Source organism: Arachis stenosperma, chromosome 9 (genome assembly GCF_014773155.1).
Source record: "Arachis stenosperma cultivar V10309 chromosome 9, arast.V10309.gnm1.PFL2, whole genome shotgun sequence".
In the NCBI taxonomy this organism is placed as follows: domain Eukaryota; kingdom Viridiplantae; phylum Streptophyta; class Magnoliopsida; order Fabales; family Fabaceae; genus Arachis; species Arachis stenosperma.
In genome coordinates, this window is record NC_080385.1 from 139,997,823 (window position 1) to 140,020,652 (window position 22,830).

The window sequence follows — 22,830 nt, forward strand, 5'->3', positions numbered from 1 at the left end:
GATTTTGTGGTTTTCAGATGCAGGACGTGAGGTTTCCCGCTGAGGCATGCTGGAGACTTCTAGATTTGCGAAGATTCCTTGTTCTTGGGGACTCTGCTTAGTTTATATGTTTGCTTAGATACTTTTATCTCCATTAAATAATAAAAACTGTGATGACTCCTCTTATGGGAGATTTTGGAGAATAGGTTTTATGTATTTGTGTCCCTTTGGGTTTCCTTTGGGGTATTCCTTATTTTATCATATGTATATATTGTTATGCTCGAACCGGTTATCTTCGCAGCCGGATCTTGAGTCTTGATATTCCTGTTTTTGACACTCCTTTATATATATATATAATCTCGCGTTGGTTTATCCTTGTTCGTTACGTTATCGATCGGAGTGTTGCGCTTTCGAGTTGCGGTTTTTATTTACCCCTTTTTCTATAAAGGCTCCTAGTTATAATCAATCATTCATACTACTATACGTACTAAATTTTTATTTTAGAGGTCGTAATACCTTGCCATCTCTGAATTATGACTTAAGCATAAGACTCTGTATGGTAGGGTGTTACATTATGGTATCAGAGCAGTTCGTTCCTGTAGAGCCTGAGGAATGGACTGACTATGCTTCTGTGCATTCTCTGTGTGTGTGTTATGTGCTATTAGTATATCTGCTTGATATAATTGGCATAAACGTTCATGAGCATGCATTTGGGACTTTGAAGCACTAGACTTCCGATATTGAGACTGATCAACTCAATATCGATTGTTTGGTGTGTATAGGAACCAGATGGCGCCTCGTGGACGCGGTAGAGGTAGTGCGAGAGGTCGTACGAATGCTCGTGCGCCGATGAATAACCCTAATGACCCGGTAAACTTTACGACCGCATTGGAGAACATGGCTGCTGCTATGCAAGCCACTGCTGAAGCCCTTGGCCAACAGATGAACAACCATGGCAACGACCGAAATGGAGCTCAGGGACCAATGGAGATTAGAACTTTCGTTGTGTTGGTGAACAAGTGTGGGGTTGTTGAAGAGTATGTGAAGAAGGCAGCTGCTGAGAGAGGGAGTCACAAGGGATCATTCCCACAGAACCGAGAGAAGAGCTTTGCACCTAGAGGTCCGCCTTTCAAGCGGGGAGGCTCTTTCAGGAGGCCCAACAACAATAACTCCCATGGGAAAAGGTTTGAGAAGCAACCACAGAATGAGCAAGCTTGTGCTAGGTGTGGAAGTCACCATCCGGGAGCCCCGTGTATGGCCGGATGGGGTTTGTGCTATTACTGTAGTAAGGCAGGACATAAGTTCCCAAACTGTCCAGAGAAGCAGAAACAAGGTGCTGGGAAGGCACAACAGACTGGTCGGGTGTTCCCCACTTCAGCTGTAGGAGCTGAGGGATCTGAGACACTTATTCGAGGTAACTGTGAAATAACTGGTCAAACTTTAAATGCTTTATTTGATTCGGGAGCATCACATTCATTCATTGCATTTGAGAAAGCCCATGAGTTAGGGTTGAAGATTGTAACTTTACGTTATGATCTAAGAGTGTACAATGCTACCCATGAAGCCACGGTAACTAGGCTAGGATGCCCGGAAGTTTCCTTTAGATTCAAGCAGCGTGATTTTGTTCATGACTTAATCTGCTTGCCGATGATTGGTCTTGATCTTATCTTGGGATTGGACTGGTTATCTAAGAACCATGTCCTGCTTGATTGTTCTACAAAGTCGGTGTACTTTATGCCGGAAGATACTGAAGGACCGGTCGTGGTGAATAATTATTACTTGAATTCGATGATGGTGAATTGTTCCGGAACCGAATGTCAGGGTATCTTGTTGTTAACCGCGGGCGTTTCGGGTGATGATCAAAGGTTGGAACAGATTCCAGTTGTGTGTGAGTTTCCGGAAGTGTTTCCCGATGATATTGATGAGTTTCCACCTAACCGAGAGGTTGAGTTTGCTATTGAATTGGTGCCCGGGGCGGGACCAATCTCAAGTGCTCCTTACAGGATGTCACCGTTAGAGATGAACGAGCTAAAGTCTCAGTTAGAGGATTTGTTGGGAAAGAATTTTATACGACCAAGTGTCTCTCCATGGGGTGCTCCAGTGTTATTGGTGAAGAAGAAGGATGGGAGTATGCGGCTCTGTGTGGATTACAGGCAGCTAAACAAGGTTACAATAAAGAATAAATACCCATTGCCGAGAATTGATGATCTCATGGATCAGTTACAAGGAGCTGGAGTTTTCTCCAAGATTGATTTGCGATCCGGTTATCACCAGATAAGGGTGAGGGGCGAGGATATCCCTAAGACCGCTTTCAGAACTCGTTATGGTCATTACGAGTACACTGTGATGTCCTTTGGGTTGACGAACGCTCCTGCGGTATTCATGGATTACATGAATAGAGTCTTCCGTCCGTTTCTGGATAAATTCGTTGTTGTCTTCATTGATGACATACTGATTTATTCCAAGACTGAGGAAGAGCATGCGGAACACTTGAGGACCGTGTTGCAGATTCTAAAGGAGAAGAAACTTTATGCAAAACTGTCTAAGTGTGAGTTTTGGAAGAGTGAGGTAAAGTTTTTGGGGCATGTGGTGAGTAAGAAGGGAATAGCCGTAAATCCAACTAAGGTGGAGGCGGTGATGGATTGGAAATAACCAACCACCGTAACAGAGATAAGGAGTTTTCTGGGTTTAGCTGGCTATTACCGAAGGTTTATCAAGGGCTTTTCACAGATAGCTTTGCCAATGACAAGGTTAACCCGCAAGGACACTCCGTTTGTTTGGACTCCTGAGTGCGAGGAGAGCTTTCAGACATTGAAGGAAAAGTTGACCACTGCACCTGTGTTAGTGTTACCCGAGCCGAATGAGCCATTTGAGGTGTATTGTGATGCCTCATTGAAGGGTTTAGGGTGCGTGCTGATGCAGCATCGTAATGTGGTGGCGTATGCCTCACGACAGTTGAGACCGCATGAAGTTAGTTACCCTACGCACGATTTGGAACTCGCTGCGGTTGTGTTTGCCTTGAAGGTGTGGAGACATTATCTCTATGGGGTTAAGTTCCAAGTTTTCTCTGATCATAAGAGCTTGAAGTACCTCTTTGATCAGAAAGAGCTCAATATGAGGCAGAGGAGGTGGATGGAATTGTTGAAAGACTACGACTTTGAGTTGCATTACCATCCGGGAAAGGCGAACGTAGTGGCGGATGCGTTAAGTCGGAAGTCGTTATATGCGGCTTGGATGATGCTTCAAGAGGAGAAGTTGCTCAAGGGATTTGAGAGTCTAAAAATCGGTGCTCGAGAAGTATCCGGAACTTTGTGTTTGAGCCGATTAGAGATCTCAAGTGATTTTAAGACCGATCTCCTAAAGGCTCATCAAAATGATGAAGCGTTATGGAAGGTGTTACCGGCTATTGAGCAAGGAAAACGGTGGAGAGTGTCGGAAGAAAAAGATGGGTTATGGAGGTTCAAGGGTAGGATCATTGTGCCGGATGTTGGCACTTTGAGGCAAGATATTTTAAAGGAGGCACACAAAAGCGGATTCTCCATTCACCCGGGAAGTACTAAGATGTACCATGATTTAAAGGCGATGTTTTGGTGGCCGGGTATGAAGAATGATGTGGCGGAATATGTTTCAAAGTGCTTAACTTGTCAAAAGGTAAAGATTGAACATCAAAGACCTTCTGAGATGTTGCATCCTTTAGAGATTCCACAATGGAAGTGGGAAAGTATTGCAATGGACTTTGTGTCGGGATTGCCAAGGACTAGGGCTGGTTTTGATGCTATTTGGGTGATTGTGGACCGACTGACGAAGTCAGCTCACTTTTTGCCCATTCGGATGACTTACACCCTTGAGGAGCTAGCACGGTTATACATAAAGGAGATTGTGAGACTTCATGGTGTACCTGCTACTATAGTCTCTGATAGAGATCCTCGTTTCACTTCAAGGTTTTGGGGTGCATTTCAGAAGGTTTTTGGAACCCGATTAAGCTTGAGCACGGCGTACCATCCTCAAACAGATGGTCAATCTGAGAGGACGATCCAAACACTAGAGGATATGTTGAGAGCTTGTGTTTTGGACCAACCGGCGAGTTGGGATCGGTATATGCCATTAGTGGAGTTTGCATACAATAATAGTTATCATGCGAGCATCGGAATGGCTCCGTATGAGGCCTTGTATGGGAGGAAATGTCAATCTCCGCTATGTTGGTATGAAGCTGGAGAGAAAAGCTTGTTAGGGCCAGAAATGATAGCTGAGACTACTGAACAAGTCAAGAAAATCCGAGATAGGATGCTTACGGCGCAGAGTCGTCAAAAGAGTTACGCCGATCAGAGGCGAAAGCCCTTAGAATTTGAGGAAGGGGACCATGTTTTTCTTAAGGTTACTCCGACTACGGGAGTAGGTAGGGCGATTAAGGCAAAGAAGTTGAATCCTCGATACATTGGTCCATTTCAAATCCTGGAGAGGATTGGACCGGTGGCGTATCGGATGGCTCTACCACCTCATCTTTCGAACCTGCACGACGTGTTTCACGTGTCGCAGCTTCGGAAGTACACTCCTGATGCTAGCCATGTGTTGGAACCCGAATCGGTTCAGTTAAGGGAAGATTTGACGCTTCCAGTGGCTCCAGTCAGAATTGATGATACTAGTATTAAACGGTTGCGTGGAAAAGAGGTTTCATTAGTCAAAGTGGCATGGAGTCGAGGCGGCGTTGAGGAACACACTTGGGAACTTGAGTCGGAGATGCGAACGGATTACCCGCATTTATTCTCAGGTAATTGCATTTGAATTTTGTGGGCAAAATTCTCAATTAGGTGGATAGAATGTAAAACCCGGTTAATTAACGGCTAATTAACTCATAAATGAGAATTTATTCTAGAAAGCCTAAAATGTGATTTTTATGGCTAAATGTGATAGAGGAGACTGAGACGAGAATTTTGGTACCAATTTTATAGAATTCGGACCAAGATTGGACCGAACGGGCCAAACCGGGCCAATTGGACCCAAAGTGGGCCCTTGGCCCAACATAACTTAACCAAAACCCTAGTTTTCAGCACTCTCTCTCCTCATTTGTTACACACACAAGCTGAAATTAGAAAGAAAGGGAGGAAGAACACTCTCTCAAGTTCTCTCCCTTGGTTGATCTTCAAATCACCATAACTTTTGATCTAGAGCTCCGATTGCCGCCCCGTTTGCGGCCACGCGTTCACCGCGGAGAGCTCTACAAAACCCATACAATCAATCTTGAGGTAAGCCACGTGTTGCTGTTCGAAATCTCAGCCCCTATTTTCGAGTTTCATGGGTGAAATGTTGAGATTTTGGGTTCTTTGATGTTATAGGACCCAACTCTCTTGAAGGAGAAGGTTAATCTTGTCTCCTTGGACCTTGGGTGTGGTAAGATTCTCAACCCTAGTGTAATTTGTGATTTTATGATGTTTGGGTTTTGAGATGTTGTGTATGGGTATGATGATTGTGGCTTAGGTTGTGTATATGTGTATATTGGAGCTTGATTGGTGACTTTGAAAAGCTTGGAAAGGGTTTGGTGGTAAAAAAATCTGTTCTTGGAGGTGTTGAGGCCTTGAGAGCTTGTGGTTAAAGTGGTTTGGAAGTGCTTCGGTGGAGCTTGGGAAATTCGGCTAAGGTATGGTTTCGGTTTCCCGTATCTAATATGTAATGTGGTAGGAAATACTTAGGCTAGAGGCCCTAAGATAGGCATTGAATTGTGGATGTTGTTGAATGATTGAGATATATGATGTGGTCATATATGTGATGATGATTATTGATGCCTTGGTGGTATGATGTATGAGAAATATGCATGTTGTGATATATGCTTGATGATTGGTTATGGTTGAATTGTGGGTTGAACCATGTGGATGGTGAGTATGATGTTGATTGTGTACAATAATGATTTATTGGGATTGGTGTTGTTGAAAATTGGCATGAGGAATAGTATATGATATGTCAATATGTTTGAGTTTGAGCCATTTGGGTGAAGTGGGCTAAAATGATGAGATAGTGATTTTGTATATTGTGGTTATGTGTCAATGTGTGAGTTGAGGAGGCTTGATGTTGGATTTGATACATTTTGAATTGATTTCAAAGAAAAGGGATGAAATTGGCATGTTTTGATTGATTTTGGAAAGAGTTGAAAATGGTTTGTTTTGAAAATGGCATATTGTGGTTTTGTATGAAAATATGGTTTTTGGGCATACTTTGACGGGACATAACTTGGACTACGGATCTCCGTTTTGTACCAAATCTGTTTAGAAATGAAATTGGATCCGGGATGTCCATGCCGTTCGAAGAACGGGTGAAAAACGATTTAAAATGAGGAAGTTATGTCCGTTGGAAGATTGGGGTGTAAACTTGTGAAATTCTGCAGCTTTTAACTTAGAAAATTTTTAGCAGAATAACCCCTTGCGCGTGGGCGCACCTGGCGCGTACACGCCGATCTTCCGAAAAGTACCATCCACGCGTACGCGTGATGTGCGCGGGCGCGCCGATTGTGCTGCACCCAATGCCCAGCCATTTTCCAGAGAGTTATGCCAGAACTGTGCCGGTGTTGTGCTTGGGGCACGAGAACACCCGCGCGTACGCGTAGGTGACGCGTGCGCGTCGATGGGCAAGTTTGGAATCCACGCGTTAGCGTGCAGGACGCTTACGCGTCGATGAGTTTTTGTGGCCATCCACGCGTGCGCGTGGAGTGCGCATACGCGCGGCCCTGTTTTCATCCCAAAGTTGATTTTTGAGTTTTAAAAGCCAAATCTCATACTTCTAAGCCTCCAATCTCACCATTTATGTCTTAAATCATCATGGCATGCCTAGCTATTAAAAAGGGGCTAGAGAATGAGGTAACTTGCGAGTGAAGCAAGGGAAATATGAATGATCAATGAGGATCAAAGATGATTATGTGAGATGTGGAGGATGGTGGTGGAAGTGCTTGTTATGCCATTGGCCGAAGGGCCGTGATTAATTGTGAATTGGCTGGTTATGGATTTAACCGTGAGCCGGAATAGCTGTGTATGCTATGAATAATGGCTGGTTATGGATTTAACCGTGAGCCGGAATAGCTGTGTATGCTATGAATATTGGCTGGTTCTGGACTAAACCGTGAGCTGGATGGCTGATATGGATGTTGATCCATGGATGAGGATTCATGCATGTTTATGCTGAATTATTGATAATTGTGATTTTGCACTTCCACTATCTGAGATACGAGTTTCCCTGGGTAGTAGCATTGGCTAGCCACCACGTGCTCCAGGTTGAGACTTGATACTCTGTTTTCTCTCTAGTTGTAAGGGTGACAGGGCACCGATACCCTCTAATGGCGACAGGGCGCAGATACCCTCTAATGGCGACAGGGCGCAGATACCCTCTAATGGTGACAGGGCACATATTCCCTCTAATGATATTAATACGCAACAGAGAGACTGTGCCCGGGTTAGCTACTGGACACGTCGGGTTGGCTTGATAACCGACAGATGATATCATCGGCCACTAGGGACAGGCATTCATCATATGCATACTATGTGAATTGTTTGAGATTGCCTATTTGACTGCATATTACTTGCTAATTGTCTAAATGTCTTAACTGCTCCTATTTGTATATTCTTTGTCCGATATAACTGTGTTTGATATATTATACTCCTGCTGGTGGTTGGGAGGTTTGAAGGAATTGGAAAGGGAAGTATTAGTTAGACTGAAGAATCTTTAGTCAGATACCCTTATATGGTTTAGCTTGTTTATAAGCTTTGATATTATCTGGAGGAAGTTCTAGGATTGCCTTTGGCTTTCCTCTATTATTATGTATTATATATGTGGAAGCTGTTACCATGCTGGGGACCTCTGGTTCTCACCCATGCGGATTTTGTGGTTTTCAGATGCAGGACGTGAGGTTTCCCACTGAGGCATGCTGGAGACTTCTAGATTTGCGAAGATTCCTTGTTCTTGGGGACTCTGCTTAGTTTATATGTTTGCTTAGATACTTTTATCTCCATTAAATAATAAAAACTGTGATGACTCCTCTTATGGGAGATTTTGGAGAATAGGTTTTATGTATTTGTGTCCCTTTGGGTTTCCTTTGGGGTATTCCTTATTTTATCATATGTATATATTGTTATGCTCGGACCGGTTATCTTCGCAGCCGGATCTTGAGTCTTGATATTCCTGTTTTTGACACTCCTTTATATATATATATATAATCTCGCGTTGGTTTATCCTTGTTCGTTACGTTATCGATCGGAGTGTTGCGCTTTCGAGTTGCGGTTTTTATTTACCCCTTTTTCTATAAAGGCTCCTAGTTATAATCAATCATTCATACTACTATACGTACTAAATTTTTATTTTAGAGGTCGTAATACCTTGCCATCTCTGAATTATGACTTAAGCAAAAGACTCTGTATGGTAGGGTGTTACATTGTGTGCGCTGGAGAGAGGAACATGGGGAGTGGGGCTGCGGCGCTATTGTGAGGGGAAAGGGGGGAGTATGGTGGGTGTTAGGTTAGGGTTTGTGAATTAAAAAGGGGTAAGGTTAGTGTGCCAGGACAGGGAGCGCCAGCGATGTTCTCTAGAGATGTTCTTTAGAAAGGCCTTTTTCTTTAAGGTGAATACAAAGGGTTAGAAGAGTTTTAGGGTTCGAAGGAGAAAGATAGAGTCTCAAAGAGGGTGTGTAACGTAATTCACTTATTATAATTTAAAAAAAAAAAGATTTTTTTAATCTTTTGGCCACGCTTTTGAAACGTACCAAAAGAGTTGTAGGAAATGGCCACGTTTTTAAAATGTCACTATAACAAAACTCTATCGCCACGCTTTAAAAGCATGCCTGTTTCTTTTTATGGCTACGTTTTTTAAGCGTGGCAAAAAAAGTGTGGCCAAATATCGAATCAATTGTCACCCTCATAAAAACGTGGCTGTAGACCCCTTTCGTCGCGCTTTTTAAGCGTAGCAAGAAAAAAAAGTGGCCAAATCTCTAATCTATTGTCACCCTCATAAAAGCGTGACCATTGACCACTTTTGGCCACGCTTTTAAAGCGTGGCCATAGGCCTTTTTTCTTGTAGTGTAAAATATCAAAACTGATCATAAAAGATCTGATAAATTTAACTATAGAATAATTAAAACTAATTTGTAACTATAAAGGATAGAATCAGTAGACAAAACTATTAAAATATTAAAAATTATCAACGATCTCTAGATTACTCCTCTAACTTAACCTAATTACTCCTAAACCCTAACCATATCTATTCTCATCTCTATTTCAAATTTTCTTCCTTTCTTACACCAGTTTTCCATTTTCATTCCGAATTCTCACTCTCTTCCTTTGAATTTCTTCTTACTCTTTTTAACCACACAATAACATTCTTCCATTGTTGTTTCTTCTTACTTTACTAACCTTAATATTCTAAATAATTTTTTAACTATCTTTATATATCTCATTCACCTACTAGTACTATTACTACTTACATTTTTTTTATTATTTTAAATAACAAATTTGACTATACAATGATGATACAATAACAAATTTGATAATTATTTTGAATCTTGAAATTTTTAGGTAACTACTGTAATGTTATGTTGTTCTTCAAGAGTAATTCAAGAATAAGGGAGAAGGGAGCATGTTTACTCTTTTAAACTATAATGCTCTTTTCAAAATTATACCAAAAGAAAAAAGGAAAAAAAATATTTTTTATGGATCTATGTAATCAAGTTTTTAATAGAAAACACATACAATTCTATTAAAATGTGAATTAAATAAAATAAAAGGGAGAAACATCTATAACAAAATCATAGAAAACTGAATAAGAAAAAAATTTCGTGTTTAATACCATTAATACCAATACTATTCTCCCTTATATTTTACTTATTTCTATGTTATTTCTTCACAATTCTATTTTTTCATGTTGTTGGTTTGTGGACCTTTATTTTATTAGAACACTTTTTTTTGGAGCTTGAAAGAATAGTATTGGCATTAAGCAAAATATAAATTTAGAAGGATTAGAAAAAATATAATTTGTTTTATCTTTTTGTTAATAGTAAATCAAGAGCATAAAAAAGTTATAAATGATTTGAATTTATCACTTCAGAGACAAATGGTAAATGATTCGGTTGCAAACAAAATTACTGCGTAGAATTTTGAGATGGATGATAAAGTAGAAGAAAAAATACTTTGATGAGATAATAAAAGAGGTAGTTGATACAGAACAAGTTTAAGGAATGTATCATGATGAAATCAATGAGAAAGTTGTGAATTTTGGGGGTTTGAAAGAGCAAGAATTTCAAACAATGTTTGATGGGAACAATTTTTCACATTAGGTGGATGAAGTATATTGAATAAATGATATTGAAAATATTGTCATGGTTAATTTTCTGAATATAAGTGCTCATGAGATGGAATATTTTCATTTTTCTAATCTTCAGATAGCATTTGATTTTTATAATTGTTAGAATATAATTAGGATCAATTAGGATCAATTAGCATATCTGGATATTTATTATAGGATATTACGTCTTTATTATTACGATTCTCATAGCATCTATAAATACCCTTTTATATTATATCGTTCTAGACAATTTGAATAGACAACTTGAATACACTCAATAATACACAAATCCTGTCTCCAGTTTAGTCTCTTGTTTCTAACATGGTATCAGAGCCATGGTATCCTCCTTGAAGAGGATATGTTGTTTTCCTTGTGGTGAAATCACCGTAATTTTTTTTTTCTATGCCATTCTTCTTACCCTTTTGTCACTCTGCTTTTTTACCTCACCGACTAGTCTATTTTTTTGTCTTGTGTTTTTTTCAAGTTGAATGATCAAACACCATTGTCATCCGCTACTTACCTATTCTCATGAAGAAATCATATAGTTTTCGATCTCTTTCGGCAGTTTCGTCTGCGTTCTCTCGTGGCAGTTCCGTCTGCGTTCTCTTGTGGCAATTCCATTTGTGCTCTCTCGTGGCAGTACCATCTGCGTTTTCTCGTGCCAGTTCCGTCTGCGTTTCGTCTGTGTTTTCTTGTGGCAGTTTTGTCTGCATTTTTTTTCTCGGCAGTTCTGTCTGCACTTCCTTCAGACAGCGGCAGTTCCATCTGCACTTCCTTCAGAGTAGCGGTAGTTCCATCTGCGCTTCCTTCCGGCAGTTCCGTCTGCACTTTCTTCAGACAGCGGTAGTTCCATCTGCGCTTCCTTCAGACTTGCGACAGTTCTGTCTGTGCTTCCTTCAGACTAGCGGCAGTTCCGTCTGCGCTTCCTTCAGACAAGCGGCAATTCCATCTGCGCTTCCTTTCGGCAGTTTCGTCTGCACCCATTTTATCAGTTTACACAATTTTTTTCTCTTTATTTTGTTGTTTTAAATAAGTTTCAAACTCAAGTTGTCACTTGAGTTTGAGGGGGATGTTAGAATATAATTAGGATCAATTAGGATCAATTAGGATCAATTAGCATATCTGGATATTTATTATAGGATATTACGTCTTTATTATTACGATTCTCATAGCATCTATAAATACCCTTTTATATTGTATCGTTCTAGACAATTTGAATAGACAACTTGAATACACTCAATAATACACAAATCCTGTCTCCAGTTTAGTCTCTTGTTTCTAACAATAATCATTATACAAAATTTGCTGGTTTTGGTGCTAGGAAGAGTAAGACTTGAAAAAACAGCAAAAGCAAATATGTATTTGTGTGCTCTCATGAAGAATTTAGACCAAAAAAATATTATAATATAAAATATAGAAAAAGGAAGCCAAAATCTAAGACTCGTTGTGGTTGCCTAGCTAAGTTTGTAGTTCGTTTTGTGGTTTACACTGGAAGATGGCATGTGACTTTGTTTGTTGAGTCGGATAATCATAATTGCTTTGATCCTAGGTTAATTGGTTGATTTCATAAAGTATTGGTTTATTAATTTTTTTATTATCCTTATCGAGTTTGATATCTGCCGATATAAGTGAAAATCGATATTTTTTTATGGAGTTAGAGTTGCTAATGCTCTATCATATACCTTTTATCATTAAGTTACTAATGTCATTTATATTAGTAACTCATATATATTTAATCCTATATATATTATTACTTATGTTTTAATATACTCAGTTTTCATAATTATCCGTTTAAAACATTTATAACTTAAATCGCTGACTCAGCAGTTTAAGGAAGTGACATCCAACCCCTTTGTAACACCTAACTCCCTTATTCATTAATCATCATCATAAATATCTCACCTTCTCTCATTAACCGAAGCCATAAGGAAAAAAAAAAGAAAGAAAAACAAACCGTGGGTGAGAGAGAGAAACCGTGAAACCTTCGAGCTTCCAAGTTTCAATCTCGATTTCTTGAAATCCGTAATTCCAATAAAAAATCTAAATTCATTAAGGCGTTTGTATCTTCCTCTTTTTCACGTTGACGTCGCTTTTGTTCGGTAGAAGTCGACGGAGAAGCTGATGTTCCCCTTGCATGTCTCGACCGAATTGAAGAGTTAGAGAGAGTAGCTAATTTTCAACATTTTCGTCTTCAATTTCTCATTCAAGAGCTTTCTCTGAAACTTCGGTTATTGTGATTTCGAATGAAGGTAGGGTTAATTTTCACCGATTAATATTAATGTGATAAGTGAATATTAATTTGATTGATTATTGTTTGAGTTTGAATTGAGTTATATTGAATTTTGTTGATATATTATTGTTATATTGAGATTATGGTTCGGGCTTGATGAATACAGCCCAGAATCGAAGAGTTTTAAGTGAATTTTGGGGTTGGTTTATGTGAAATTATTAAAAAAATTGATGAGGATTGATGGCTAAGTGATTAACTAAAAAGGGTAAAAAATTGGTAACCTAAAGCTCGAAAACGGGTTAAAAATCATATATATTTTTGAATAGATTTTAATAAAGAAATTTTGGGTTTTAAGAGTTGTATTTGTTACCAACATAACATTATTATTTTGAGAACGGAATTATATTTTGATAAAAGTTGAGATTGATTTTTAAATATATAAGTTTCAAAGTATTTTGAGTAAAAAGTAAGAGTTCAAAGATGAACGGATATTTTATAAAAATTATGGGTTACTTTTATAAATATTAAAATATGTGAGATTTAATTAATATTTTTCTAAAAATATTAGGACAAAAATAAATACTTACGAATTTGGGGTTTAAAATATAATTTCTAAAAATATAAGAATAAAGCTTTAATAAAGATAGTTTTGTATAACAAAAATAGAAATATTAAATATTAATACTTCTTAATTATTATTGTAATTATACATATTTAATTAGTATATTTTTGTTAAATCTATTACTTTATTTTTATTTAATAAGAAAGAAAAGTAAAGTAATATGACTTTCTAAAAATATTAGAAACATAGAGTATTATTAAAGAGTTTTATAATTCTCCTTTCATAAGACATTTAGAAACATGCGAGAGAATAATGCGAACATAATTCGATATTTTGAGATTTATAAAGTAAAAGACTGAAGAAAGAAAAAGAAAGAAAATAAAGAAAACAAAGAGAATAAAGAAGTGACGAAGTTCTTAATAGAAGTGTGAACTAAAGATGTGTAATCAAAAAGAGTAAGTGATGGTGAATAATAAAAAAGATTATGTGAGAATATGCTGCAGAAGGGCAGTCAGATAGATGGTAGTGCGACCAATAAGACTTATTTTTCAGGAAACCTTCGGCCTAGAACCGCAGTTTGTAACGATAGGGGGTGTTCACAGAGGTTTTGTTATACATACTTTCGGCATGGGGCCGCAGCCTGTGACGATAGGGGGTCTTCACAGAGGTATGTCAAGCATACGCCCGCGAGGGAAAGCCACCATGTATTGACAGGGGGTGTGTACAAGGGGTATGCTAACTGGAAAGCCATATTCGGGTATGATTACCGTATATTGTCAAGAGCGGGTGTGTAACCGACAAATGGGCTCATTACCTACACTAGGAATAGATATGCATCATAATTGTTTGCGCATATTTCCTATAAACCTTGTTTTCTGTGATTGTGCATGTGGTGTGCTTGATTTTCTATGTTCTTTAGTTATTATGCTTTGTTGTGTTTATTGGTTGTTGCTGTTGACTGGGTATAGTATTAAAACAGACTTAACTAACTACTCCGCCCATACTAAGGACTTCTCAGTTCTTACCCTTTTACCTTCCCCTTCAAATGGAGACAGAGATCCTATTTTATGAGTTAGACCACGCCTATATCTACGAGGACTCGGTGCATTATAGTTTCTACATAGTAGCTGCCGAGCCTCGAGTACGACTATATGTGTTATGAGACCATCCCTTCCAGCATCCGATCGACACTCCTTTCTTTGATCCTGACGCCCCTTGTGAGTTTCCTTTATCTTGGCTTCATCCGGACGCTTTACATCATCTGTTTCCTGATGGACCTAGACACCTTCATCTTGTATAGTCCGAGGACCAGGTTGTTCCTCCGCCGAACCTAGTTGAGTAGCCTGTACCTAATTGGGATATTCCTCTAGAGCCGATTTCACCACCCTTGTCTGGCGCACAGACTAGAGAGCAGTCTAGACTTTCTGTGACGACTTTGGATACGACATCTGCGAACGGACCTGTGTTCACTGATGAGCCTGTGCATATGGATCTTGGCAGTGATAGCAGCATCAAAGAAATTCCAGAGGTTATAGAGACTTCTGACGATGAGGAGGATCCTGAAGAGTACCCTGATATCATAGAGATTTCATCTTCAGATAGCGACGACTGATGGCTCAAGCTAGCATGTTTCGGGAGCGTCTCAACTTAGCATAGATTTTGTTGTAGTCTCTCACTTTTAGATAGATCCATCGAGAGATTAGGAGTTATATAGCTTTGCTAGGTTAGTTCGGGTTGTAATGATTCAATTTTTAATATGACATGCTCATACCAAAACATCGAGTGTTAACAACTTGAAACCACATCGACACTGTTATTAATAATATCAAGCCTGTAATCGGGTTAACAGAACTCGATTTTTATGAAAAACCTTCCTTAAAGAAAATAAAATCGCAACCAAAACGATAAACAGATACATACACAAATAGGATAATATAGGGTAAAGTATACTTTTTGTCCCTGAAGTTTACTAAAAGTTTCAAAATTACCCCTAAGTTTCAATTTGTTTCAATTTTATCTCAGAAGTTTTCGATTTGCATTAATTTTATCCTTTAAGTTGACGCCGTTTAAATTACTCACAGACGTTAGTGATATGGCAAAGTATAGTGTGTGATGTGGCAAGAAATGTGAAACCCCCAAAATACCCATGGCTGAGTAACCCAAGTAAACCAATTGGCATCCTTTTTCAAACATAACCCGTTTGTCTTCCCTTTGCCAGTAAGGAACATCGCCAGAGAAACAAAGTCACAGGAAGAAGCTTGGTGGGTGGTTAGACGTCGCACCGTCAACTACAGTCCGCCACAGCGACGTGCAGGACGGTGCATGTTGTGACGCCGTCAAGACTGAGGGAGGAGTTTGGGATAGTGGTGCACGAAATTGTGATCAATACTTTTCAAAACATAAACAATCCCTAGTAATGGCTCCAAAGACTTGGTGCTCAATACCATGGCATAAACACAACTTCGCACAACTAACCAGCAAGTGCACTGGGTCGTCCAAGTAATAAACCTTATGCGAGTAAGGGTCGATCCCACGGAGATTGGTGGTATGAAGCAAGCTATAGTCACCTTGTAAATCTCAGTCAGGCAGACTCAATTGGGTATAGATGATGAATAAAGCATAAAGATAAAGATAGAGATACTTATGTATATCATTGGTGTAAGAGCTTCAGACAAGCGTATGAAGATGCCTTCCCTTCTGTCTCTCTGCTTTCCTACTGTCTTCATCCAATCCTTCTTACTCCTTTCCATGGCAAGCTTGTGTAGGGTTTCACCGTTGTCAGTGGCTACCTCCCATCCTCTCATTGAAAGCGATTGCATATGCCCTGTCACAGTCATAGCGGAATTCATCTGTCGGTTCTCAATCAGGCCGGAATAGAATCCATTGATTCTTTTGCGTCTGTCACTAACGCCCCGCCCTCAGGAGTTTGAAGCACGTCACAGTCATTCAATCATTGAATCCTACTCAGAATACCACAGACAAGGTTAGACCTTCCGGATTCTCTTGAATGCCGCCATCAGTTCTCGCCTATACCACGAAGACTCTGATCTCACGGAATGGCTGGCTCGTTTGTCAGGCGAGCACTCGGTTGTCAGGCGATCAACCATGCATCGTGTAATCAGAAATCCAAGAGATATTCACTAAGCCTCAGATGCTTGTAGAACAAGAGTGGTTGTCAGTCACCTTGTTCATGAGTGAGAATGGTGATGAGTGTCAATCATCACCTTCATCAAGTTGAAGAACAAGTGATATCTTGGACAAAGAACAAGCGGAATTGAATAGAAGAACAATAGTAATTGCATTAATACTCGAGGTACAGCAGAGCTCCACACCTTAATCTATGGTGTGTAGAAACTCCACCGTTGAAAATACATAAGAACAAGGTCTAGGCATGGCCGAATGGCCAGCCTCCCAAATGATCTAAGATAGCATAAAATTAGAAGATAGCTACCCAGATTTTGTACAAATACAATAGCAAAAGGTCCTACTTATAGAAAACTAGTAGCCTAGGGTGTACAGAGATGAGTAAATGACATAAAAATCCACTTCCGGGCCCACTTGGTGTGTGCTTGGGCTGAGCAATGAAGCATTTTCGTGTAGAGACTCTCCTTGGAGTTAAACGCCAGCTTTTATGCCAGTTTGGGCGTTTAACTCCCATTTAGGTGCCAGTTCCGGCGTTTAACGCTGGAATTTCTTGAGGTGACTTTGAACGCCGGTTTGGGCCATCAAATCTTGGGCAAAGTATGGACTATTATATATTGCTGGAAAGCCCAGGATGTCTACTTTCCAACGCCGTTGAGAGCGCGCCAATTGCGTATCTGTAGCTCCAGAAAATCCACTTCGAGTGCAGGGAGGTCAGAATCCAACAGCATCTGCAGTCCTTTTCAGTCTCTGAATCAGATTTTTGCTCAGATCCCTCAATTTCAGCCAGAAAATACCTGAAATCACAGAAAAATACACAAACTCATAGTAAAGTCCAGAAAAGTGAATTTTAATTAAAAACTAATAAAAATATACTAAAACATAACTAGATCATACTAAAAACATACTAAAAACAATGCCAAAAAGCATACAAATTATCCGCTCATCACAACACCAAACTTAAATTGTTGCTTGTCCCCAAGCAACTGAAGATCAAATAAGATAAAAAGAAGAGAATATGCAGTGAACTCCAAAAACATCTATGAAGATCAGTATTAATTAGATGAGCGGGGCTTTTAGCTTTTTGCCTCTGAACAGTTTTGGCATCTCACTCTATCCTTTGAAATTCAGAATGATTGGCTTCTTTAGGAACTCAGAATCCAGATAGTGTTATTGATTCTCCTAGTTAGGTATGATGATTCTTGAACACAGCTACTTATTGAGTCTTGGCCGTGGCCCAAAGCACTCTGTCTTCCAGTATTACCACCGGATACATTCATGCCACAGACACATAATTGGGTGAACCTTTTCAGATTGTGACTCAGCTTTGCTAAAGTCCCCAACTAGAGGTGTCCAGGGTTCTTAAGCACACTCTTATTGCCTTGGATCACAACTCCTTTTTTTTCTATATTTTTTTTTCGGTTTTTTTTTTTTTGCTTCTCTTTTTTTTTTGTATTCACTGCTTTTTCTTGCTTCAAGAATCATTTTTATGATTTTTCAGATCCTCAGTAACATGTCTCCTTTTTCATCATTCTTTCAAGAGCCAACATTTATGAACCACAAATTCAAAAGACATATGCACTGTTCAAGCATACATTCAGAGAACAAAAGTGTTGCCACCACATCAAAATAATTAAACTGTTATAAAATTCAAAATTCATGCAATTCTTTTCCTTTTCAATTAAGCACGTTTTTATTTAAGAAAGGTGATGGATTCATAGGACATTCATAACTTTAAGGCATAGACACTAAGACACTAATGATCACAAGACACAAACATGGATAAACATAAGCATAAAAATTCGAAAAACAGAAGAATAAGGAACAAGGAAATCAAGGAACGGGTCCACCTTAGTGATGGCGGCTCTTCCTTCCTCTTGAAGGTCCTATGGAGTGCTTGAGCTCCTCAATGTCTCTTCCTTGCCTTTGTTGCTCCTCTCTCATGATTCTTTGATCTTCTCTTATTTCATGGAGGAGAATGGAGTGTTCTTGGTGCTCCACCCTTAGTTGTCCCATGTTGGAACTTAATTCTCCTAGGGAGGTGTTTAGTTGCTCCCAATAGTCTTGTGGAGGAAAGTGCATCCCTTGAGGTATCTCAGGGATCTCATGATGAGAGGGGTCTCTTGTGTGCTCCATCCTTTTCTTGGTAATGGGCTTATCCTCATCAATGGTGATGTCTCCCTCTATGTCAACTCCAACTGAATAACAGAGGTGACAAATGAGGTGAGGAAAGGCTAACCTTGCTAAGGTAGAGGACTTATCCGCCACCTTGTAGAGTTCTTGGGCTATAACCTCATGAACTTCCACTTCTTCTCCAATCATGATGCTATGGATCATGATGGCCCGGTCTAAAGTAACTTCGGACCGGTTGCTAGTGGGAATGATTGAGCGTTGGATAAACTCCAACCATCCTCTAGCCACGGGTTTGAGGTCATGCCTTCTCAATTGAACCGGCTTGCCTCTTGAATCTCTCTTCCATTGTGCGCCCTCTTCACATATGATTGTGAGGACTTGGTCCAACCTTTGATCAAAGTTGACCCTTCTTGTGTAAGGATGTTCATCTCCTTGCATCATAGGCAAGTTGAACGCCACCCTCACACTTTCCGGACTAAAATCCAAGTATTTCCCCCGAACCATAGTAAGATAATTCTTTGGATCCGGGTTCACACTTTGATCATGGTTCTTGGTGATCCATGCATTGGCATAGAACTCTTGAACCATCAAGATTCCAACTTGTTGAATGGGGTTGGTAAGTACTTCCCAACCTCTTCTTCGGATCTCATGGCGGATCTCCGGATATTCACCCTTTTTGAGTGAAAAGGGGACCTCGGGGATCACCTTCTTCAAGGCCACAACTTCATAGAAGTGGTCTTGATGCACCCTTGAGATGAATCTATCCATCTCCCATGACTCGGAGGTGGAAGCTTTTGCTTTCCCTTTCCTCTTTCTAGAGGTTTCTCCGGCCTTGGATGCCATAAATGGTTATGGAAAAACGAAAAAGCAACGCTTTTACCACACCAAACTTAAAGGTTTGCTCGTCCTCGAGCAAAAGAAGAAAAAAGAGAGGAGAAGAAGAAGAAATGAAGAAGGAGGGAATGGCTTAGTGTATTCGGCCAAGGAGGGGGAGAAGTGGTGTTTTGGTTGTGTGAAAATGAAGGAGTGAAGAAGGGTATTTATAGGAGAGAGGGGAGATGGGGTTCGGCCATATTGGGTGGGTTTGGGAGGGAAAGTGGTTTGAATTTGAAGGGTGAGGTTGGTGGGGTTTTATGAAGGATGGATGTGAGTGGTGAAGAGAAAGATGGGATTTGATAGGTGAAGGGGTTTTGGGGAAGAGGTATTGAGGTGATTGGTGAATGGGGGAAGAAGAGAGAGAGTGGTGGTGGGGTTGGTGGGGATCCTGTGGGGTCCACAGATCCTGTGGTGTCAAGGAAAAGTCATCCCTGCACCAAATGTTGCTCAAAATCACGTTTTGAGCCATTTCTGGCGTTAAACGCCGGGCTGGTGCCCATTCCTGGCGTTTAACGCCAGGTTCTTGCCCTTTTCTGGCGTTTAACGCCAGTCTGGTGCCCCTTTCTGGCGTTAAACGCCCAGAATGGTGCCAGACTGGGCGTTAAACGCCCAACTGCTAGGTTTACTGGCGTTTGAACGCCAGCAACATCTTCCTCCAGGGTGTGCTGTTTTTCTTCCTGTTTTTCATTTTGTTTTTGCTTTTTCAATGGATTTTGTGACTTCTTATGATCATCAACCTACAAAAAACATATAATAACAAAAGAAACTATATAAAATATAATCATTGGGTTGCCTCCCAACAAGCGCTTCTTTAATGTCAATAGCTTGACAGAGGGCTCTCATGGAGCCTCACGGATTCTCAGAGCAATGTTGGAACCTCCCAACACCAAACTTAGAGTTTGAATGTGGGGGTTCAACACCAAACTTAGAGTTTGGTTGTGGCCTCCCAACACCAAACTTAGAGTTTGACTGTGGGGGCTCTGTTTGTCTCTGAATTGAGAGAAGCTCTTCATGCTTCCTCTCCATGGTGATAGAGGGATATCCTTGAGCCTTAAACACAAAGGATTCTCCATTCACTTGAATGATCAGTTCACCTCTATCAACATCAATCACAGCCTTTGCTGTGGCTAGAAAAGGTCTGCCAAGGATGATGGTTTCATCCATGCATTTCCCAGTCTCTAGGACTATGAAATCAGTAGGGATGTAATGGTCTTCAATCTTAACCAGAACATTCTCTACAAGTCCATAAGCTTGTTTTCTTGAGTTGTCTGCCATCTCTAGTGAGATTTTTGCAGCTTGTACCTCAAAGATCCTTAGCTTCTCCATTACAGAGAGAGGCATGAGGTTCACACTTGACCCTAAGTCACACAGAGCCTTCTTGAAGGTCATGGTGCCTATGGTACAAGGTATAGAAAACTTCCCAGGGTCTTGTCTCTTTTGAGGTAATTTCTGCCTAGACAAGTCATCCAGTTCTTTGGTGAGCAAAGGAGGTTCATCCTCCCAAGTCTCATTTCCAAATAACTTGTCATTTAGCTTCATGATTGCTCCAAGGTATTTAGCAACTTGCTCTTCAGTGACATACTCATCTTCTTCAGAGGAAGAATACTCATCAGAGCTCATGAAAGGCAGAAGTAAGTCCACTGGAATCTCTATGGTCTCATTTTGAGTCCCAGATTCCCATGGTTCCTCATTGGGGAACTCATTGGAGGCTAGTGCACGCCCATTGAGGTCTTCCTCAGTGGCGTTCACTTCCTCCCCTTCCTCTCCAAATTCGGCCATATTGATGGCTTTGCACTCTCCTTTTGGATTTTCTTCTGTGTTGCTTGGAAGAGTACTTGGAGGGAGTTCAGTAACTTTCTTGCTCAGCTGTCCCACTTGTCCTTCCAAATTCCTAATGGAAGACCTTGTCTCAGTCATGAAACTTTGAGTGGTTTTGATTAGATCAGAGACCATGGTTGCTAAGTCAGAGGGGTTCTGCTTAGAATTCTCTGTCTGTTGCTGAGAAGATGATGGAAAAGGCTTGCCATTGCTAAACCTGTTTCTTCCACCATTGTTGTTGTTGAAACCTTGTTGGGGTCTCTCTTGATTCTTCCATGAGAGATTTGGGTGATTTCTCCATGAAGAATTATAGGTGTTACCATAGGGTTCTCCTAGGTAATTCACCTCTTCCATTGAAGGGTTCTCAGGATCATAAGCTTCTTCCTCAGATGAAGCGTCCTTAGTACTGCCAGGTGCATTTTGCATTCCAGACAGACTTTGAGAAATCAAGTTGACTTGTTGAGTCAATATTTTATTCTGAGCCAAAATGGCGTTCAGAGTATCAATCTCAAGAACTCCTTTCTTCTGACTTGTCCCATTGTTCACAGGATTTCTCTCAGAAGTGTACATGAATTGGTTATTTGCAACCATTTCAATGAGCTCTTGAGCTTCTGTAGGCGTCTTCTTCAGATGAAGAGATCCTCCAGCAGAGCTATCCAAGGACATCTTAGATAGTTCAGAGAGACCATCATAGAAAATACCTATGATACTCCATTCAGAAAGCATGTCAGAAGGACATTTTCTGATTAATTGTTTGTATCTTTCCCAAGCTTCATAGAGGGATTCTCCTTCCTTCTGTCTGAAGGTTTGGACTTCCACTCTAAGCTTACTCCATCTTTGTGGTGGAAAGAACCTTGCCAAGAAGGCATTGACTAGCTTTTCCCAAGAGTCCAAGCTTTCTTTAGGTTGAGAGTCCAACCATATTCTAGCTCTGTCTCTTACAGCAAAAGGGAATAGCATCAGTCTATAGACCTCAGGGTCAACCCCATTAGTCTTGACTGTGTCACAGATTTGCAAGAATTCAGCTAAGAACTGATGAGGATCTTCCATTGGAAGTCCATGGAACTTGCAATTCTGTTGCATTAGAGAAACTAATTGAGGCTTAAGCTCAAAGTTGTTTGCTCCAATGGCAGGGATAGAGATGCTTCTCCCATAAAAATCAGGAGTGGGTGCAGTAAAGTCACCCAGCACCTTCCTTGCATTGTTTGTATTATTGTTGTTTTTGGCTGCCATGTCTTCTTCTACTTTGAAGAATTCGGTCAGGTCCTCTAAAGAGAGTTGTGCTTTGGCTTCTCTTAGCTTTCTCTTCAAGGTCCTTTCGGGTTCAGGGTCAGCTTCAACAAGAATGCCTTTGTCTCTGCTCCTGCTCATATGAAAGAGAAGAGAACAAGAAAATGTGGAATCCTCTATGTCACAGTATAGAGATTCCTTGAGGTGTCAGAGGAAAAAGAGAAATAGAAAGAAGAAGGAGAAGAAGAATTCGAACTTTAATTAGATAAGGTTCGAATTGTGCATTGAGAAGGAGTGGTACTCCATAAATAGAAGGATGTGAGAAGGAGGGAAGTAATTTTTCGAAAATCAATTAAAATATTTTGAAAACATTTTTGAAAAACACTAATTGATTTTCGAAAATAAAAGTGGAAAAGAAATCAAGTGATTTTTGAAAAAGAATTTTAAATTAGAAATCAAAAAGATTCGATTGAAAACTATTTTGAAAAAGATGTGGTTAAGAAGATATGATTGGTTTTAAAAAGATGTGATTGAAAAGATATGATTTGAA

At 40.0% G+C, this 22,830-nt stretch overlaps 1 non-coding gene across 1 annotated transcript; it reads left to right on the top strand.

The window, feature by feature from the left end:
* Positions 1 to 21,770: 21,770 nt before the first annotated feature.
* LOC130952530 (small nucleolar RNA R71) lies at positions 21,771 to 21,878 on the top strand. Its single transcript, XR_009074710.1, has one exon. It is a non-coding gene; the product is annotated as a small nucleolar RNA R71 (small nucleolar RNA).
* Positions 21,879 to 22,830: the final 952 nt, after the last annotated feature.